General features: G+C 41.0%; 1 non-coding gene across 1 annotated transcript; it reads left to right on the top strand.

The window, feature by feature from the left end:
- The first annotated feature begins 2,197 nt into the window (after nucleotides 1–2,197).
- Nucleotides 2,198–2,324, top strand: LOC112251920. Its single transcript, XR_002953783.1, has one exon. It is a non-coding gene; the product is annotated as a small nucleolar RNA ACA64 (small nucleolar RNA).
- Nucleotides 2,325–5,861: the final 3,537 nt, after the last annotated feature.

Genomic DNA, 5,861 nt, shown 5'->3' with positions numbered 1-5,861 from the left:
CTCTAGCCTTTCGCTCTCTCCTTTTCTCTCTCACTCTAGGTCTCTCTTTCTCTATCTTCTTCTCTCCCTCGAACCACCCACCCTCCCTCCCTCCCTCCCTCCATCCCTCCCTCCCTCCCTCCCTCCCTCCCTCCCTCCCTTTCTCTCTTTTTCATCTTGGTCTCTCTTTCTCCCTCTCTCCTCCTTCTTTCTCTCTCCCTCTTTCGCTCTCTGCTTCATACTCTCTGTCCCCCTCTCCCCCTCACCATCTATCTTTTTCTACCTCTGTTTACTTTTCCCCCTCTCTCTCTCTCTCTCTCTACTTCTGCCTCTCTCTCTTTCTCTCTCTCCATCTCTCTCTCTCTCATTCTCTGTCCTGTCAATGTTGGTTCTGCTCAAACTGTCTTTGTTTGTGTCCCTGGTTCCTCTAGAGGGGTGCAGCTACACAGTGATAGAAAGGGGGAAGGGGTGTGAGAACATAATTTATATTTTTTTGTTTAACTATTTAAAACCTGTTCTCTGTATTGTAGAATTGGTGTTGAGGTTCACTTATACTAGTTTTTGGGGCTCTGGTCTTACATGGTTGCAGTAATATTATGTGGATGTTGTGTAACTATTTCAGGGTTGAAGTTGGTTTGGAGCTGGTTTGAACTTCTCTGTGGTTACAGTGTAACCAGGAACATTGTGTTAGTAGAGGCCTTATCAGCATGTCCCATGACCCTCCCTCCCTCATCTTTGTTTCTTCTACAAACAATGACGCCATACGCTGGTGTCTGTCTGCTACCTTCAACTGATATAAGCAAACAGTATTTTATTGTGGTGGCAGCATTATGTTATGAGTATACTTGTCACTGGCAAGGACTTGAGAATTTGTCAGGATCAAAATAAATATAAATGTAACAAAGCACAGGTTCAAAAGTTACAGGAAACCCTGCCTCTGTCTTCTGAAAATCTAACACTGGAACAGAGTTGGAGAATTACACAAATTGCCAAAGTCACACCAGAAAGGTTTTCCAAGAGGTGTTGAGTGTTCCGGAAGAATCCAGTCTCAGTCCTGACCTAAATTTGCTTCAAGATCAGAGACAAGGTTGCAACTCTATATTTGGAAGGTGTTCCTAATGTTTAGTATATTCAGTGTATGTTGCCCTAAGAGCTGTGCAAAGTTGGTAGAATCTTATTCAAAAGGATTCACAGCTGTAATGGCTGACAAAAGTGCTTCCACCATGTCCTAACTCTGGGTTGAGAAGACATACACAATCAAGACATCTTTGTTTTTTACTTGTAATTAAGAACATTTTCACTTAGAAAATGTACAGTAGCTTTTGTAGATCAGTAGGAAAAACATCTACATCAATTTTCAACATCTACATCAAACATCAATTTAATTAATGTTTTGATTTCATTTTAAGGCAGCAAAATGTGAAAACTGTACAAAGGGTGTGTTGTCCTGAGAAAAGACTTCTCCAAGTCTGGCCTCTGACCGCAGAGAGAACTTTCACCTCGTTCAGAACTACTTCAAGCTACATGTGTTTGTGTTTATATCCTCGATAAGACTGAATTAATAAATGTAATGTAATATAATATCAAACATGGTATAAGATCACTGACACGTACCCCGTGCCTTCCTGCTCTAACCTCTGACCCTTACCCACAGGTGTGTCTGCGTCGTCTCGGGGCCCAGGTGTGTGGGCTGTTTGTGGATGTGGAGGTGGAGGGCGTTCAGTTTGGCCGTTGTCTAGATGCTCTGCTGCCCCTTATCGAGAAACATTTACTCTTTTATAAATCAAACTTTTAAGTTATCAAAATATTTTAAAAGGTATGCTTCCAAAATCATTATCAAAGCATGATGTAGGTATTTATCTTTTCATTACAATCTTATATAACCTGTGCTAACAGCTGCTCTATATCTGTCTCTGTGTCAGTGAGGAGGAGCAGGATGATAAGCAGCAGACAAACAGCTGTTCAGCTTCCTGACCCTGGTCTTCAAACTCACCAAGGACTGTAGCCTCCTGGAGCTCAGCAAGCCTCAGAACACTCTCACTAACATCCTGGTTAAGACACTACAACAGTACCTAGAACCTGGTCCCAGATCTGTTTGTGCTGTCTTGCCATCTGTTTGTGCTGTCTTGTAGTTGCGACCATAGGAATTGGCACGACAGCACTAACAGCTCAGGGACCCAGCTTTACTACCTCTGGATATCATATCTGTGACGTGGGCCCAGTCTGAAAATCACTTCAGATATCTCAGTTGTCTGGAGAGAGACAACTGGGCCTACAGTACTGTGGTACGTTACGTTTATTGTCTGCTCTGTACAGCAGTGTGATTAGACTCATGTCCCACAATTGTTCACCTCTTTGCACGTTTCTCACCTCTTGTTCTTTGGGTCGATGATGATGGCTATGTAGAACTATAGATCTACATCAATTCAGTGATTATTTAATTGTTTTCCCAAATAAATAGTTTACTCTCTGTACTGCTTGCTTACCCCTTGGTGAAATGGTGTAATATTTCCCTCCACAAGTTCATGTTGAGACCAACTTGTGCTTCCCCCACTGTTGGGTGTGGCTCACCGCCTCTCAGTTGTTTGGTCAGCTGTTTGCTGCCTACCGGCCGGACCAGCTATCAGCCCACTGGAGGGAGGACACCACAGAGGAGGGCAGTGCCAACAACACCACAGAAGAGGGCAGTGCCAACAACACCACAGATGAGGGCAGTGCCAACAACACCACAGAGGAGGGCAGTGCCAACAACACCACAGCCTGTTGCTCCTACATTCCTTTCTACCAGCCTGGACAAGAATGTGACACACCACTTCACATAATCATATTTATCCTGCTACAAAAGATTCTGGTGTAATCAAGATAGGTTTATCAATTACTTTTTCTGTCCCCCCTATCTCCCCTATCCCTCAGATGAGACTGCCTGTCCTGTCCTTTCATCATCAGCTCCAGTCTAAATACCTAGACATGTCCACAGGAGAATAGGTAAAGACTGTGCTGTTACTCTGATCATGATGTAAACAGACAAACAATTTTGGTCCGGGTGTCAAGCATCAGGGTCATATTCATTTGTCACAAATGGAAGAAAATAGACTGGAAAAGGAGGGACAAACCAAACTTGTCCAATATGAAACACTTGTTTTTGTTTTACTTTATCTTATGCTGCAGTGTGCCCTCATCAATACAACTGAGTCAGTAAAACAACAAGGACCAAGGCACACTTCTTATAATTCATAAAAAATGCCTTATTTTAAACGAATACAGGAAAAAAATACATACAAAATATAGTTTTAGATAAATGTTTGGGGATACATGTGAAATATAAAAAACTGCCCAAATAATTATATTTAATACATTTGAAATACATTCCAGCATATATTACAGAATTACTGTGCCTTCGGAAAGTATTCAGACCCCTTGACTTTTTCCATATTTTGTTACGTTACAGTCTTATTCAAATTTTTGTTTGTTTTTTAAATTGTAAATCCACACCACACACAATACCCCATAATGACAAAGTGAAAACAGGTTTTTAGAAATGGTTGCATATGTATAAAATATAAAAAAACAGAAATACCTTATTTACATAAGTATTCAAGATCCTCTGGTCTGATGAAACCAAGATTGAACTCTTTGGCCTGAATGCGAAACGTCACGTCTGGAGGAAACCTGGCACCATCCCTACAGTAAAGCATGGTGGTGGCAGCATCATGCTGTGGGGATGTTTTTCAGCGGCAGGGCCTGGTATACTAGTCAGGATTGAGGCAAAGAGGAACGGAGCAAAGTACAGAGAGATCCTTGATGAAAAAATGCTCCAAAGCACTTAGGACCACAGACTGGGTGAAGGTTCACCTTCCAACAGGACAACGACCCTAAGCACACAGCCAAGACAACGCAGGAGTAGCTTTGGGACAAGTCTCTGAATGTCATTGAGTGGCCCAGCCAGAGTGCGGACTAGAACCTGTTCGATCATCTCTCTGGAGAGACCTGAAAATAGCTGAGCAGCAACACTCCCCATCCAACCTGACAGAGGTTTAGAGGATCTGCAGAGAAGAATGGGAGAAGTTCCCAAAATACTGGTGTGCCAAGCTTGTAACGTCATTTCCAAGAAGACTCGATGCTGTAATCGCTGCCAAAGGTGCTTTAACAAAGTACTGAGTAAAGGGTCTGAATACTTATGTAAATATGATATTTCAGTTTTTTATTTTTAATAAATTTGCAAAAAAAATCTAAACTTGTTTTTGCTTTGTCATTATGGGGTATTGTGTGATTAGGGGAAAAAAACAATTTAATATATTTTAGAATAAGGCTGTAATGTAACAAAATGTGGAAAAAGACAAGGGGTCCAAAGGTACTGTATATCACAATATATGTTAAATATATCAGGGAAAGTATTTCATGTATTTCAAAATACATTCTGAAAAACATTTAAAAAATATATTTTCAAATGTATTAATCGATACATTTGGTCGATATATTTTTATATGTATTTAGAAATGTTTAGTAAAATATATTCTAACATGCATTTAAATGTATTTGTAAGAAATATATTTTTAAATAAAAATGTAGGGCAAACATACAAAATTGGCCAAATCATACTGTAATGAAATCTGACAGTCTTAATGTATCATACAATGACAATTGCAGAGTGAGACACATTCATAACTAGATTGCAGAGGCTTGCCTGCTGTCCTGCCATAGATGGAGCCCCATCTGTGCAAAAGCCCACTATTTGATCCCATATGGAATCTGCTTTTCGTCAATATAGCCACACAGCACACTGAACTGAGCAAGGCTGAAACACCTGCATTTTGGAGATGCCTTAATCAAGAAATCAAAAAATAGACCATGTATGTCTGCGGCTGAATTAACTCATTGACAGGTGAAGTCGGAAGTTTACATACACCTTAGCCAAATATCTTTAAACTCAGTTTTTCATCATTCCTGACATTTAATCAGAGTAAAAATTCCCTGTCTTAAGTCAATTAGGATCACCACTTTATTTTAAGAATGTGAAATACACATTCCCAGTGGGTCAGAAGTTTACATACACTCAATTAATATTTGCTAGCATTGTCTTTAAATTGTTTAACTTGGGTCAAACATTTCGGGTAGCCTTCCTCAAGCTTCCCACAATAAGTTGGGTGAATTTTGGCCCATTCCTCCTGACAGAGCTGGTGTAACAGAGTCAGGTTTGTAAGGCCTTCTTGCTCACACACGCTTTTTCAGTTCTGCCCATAAATTTTCTATAGGATTGAGGTCAGAGCTTTGTGATGGCCACTCCAATACCTTGACTTTGTTGTCCTTAAGCCATTTTGCCACAACTTTGGAAGTATGCTTGGGGTTATTGTCCATTTGGAAGACCATTTGAGACCAAGCTTTAACTTCCTGATTGATGTCTTGAGATGTTGCTTCAATATATCCACATAATTTTCCTCCCTCATGATTCTATCTATTTTGTGAAGTGCACCAGTCCCTCCTGCAGCTAAGCACCCCCACAACATGCTGCCACCCCCATGCGTCACAGTTGGGATGGTGTTCTTCGGCTTGCAAGCCTCCCCCTTTTTCCTCCAAACATAACGATGGTCATCATGGCCAAACAGTTCTATTTTTGTTTCATCAGACCAGAGGACATTTCTCCAAAAAGTACGATCTTTGTCCCCATGTGCCGTTCGCAAACTGTAGTCTGGCTTTTTTATGGTGGTTTTGGAGCAGTGGCCTCTTCCTTGCTGAGTGGCCTTCCAGGTTATATCAATATAGGACTCATTTTTACTGTGGATATAGATGCTTTTGGACCCATTTCCTCCACCATCTTCACAAGGTTCTTTGCTGTTGTTCTGGGACTGGGGTAGCAGGGTAGCCTAGTGGTTAAATCGTTGGAC

The sequence above is a fragment of the Oncorhynchus tshawytscha genome, linkage group LG05 (genome assembly GCF_018296145.1).
Source record: "Oncorhynchus tshawytscha isolate Ot180627B linkage group LG05, Otsh_v2.0, whole genome shotgun sequence".
Lineage (NCBI taxonomy): Eukaryota > Metazoa > Chordata > Actinopteri > Salmoniformes > Salmonidae > Oncorhynchus > Oncorhynchus tshawytscha.
Note: the sequence above shows the minus strand (reverse complement) of the source record. Positions and strands in the feature narration are given on the sequence as shown.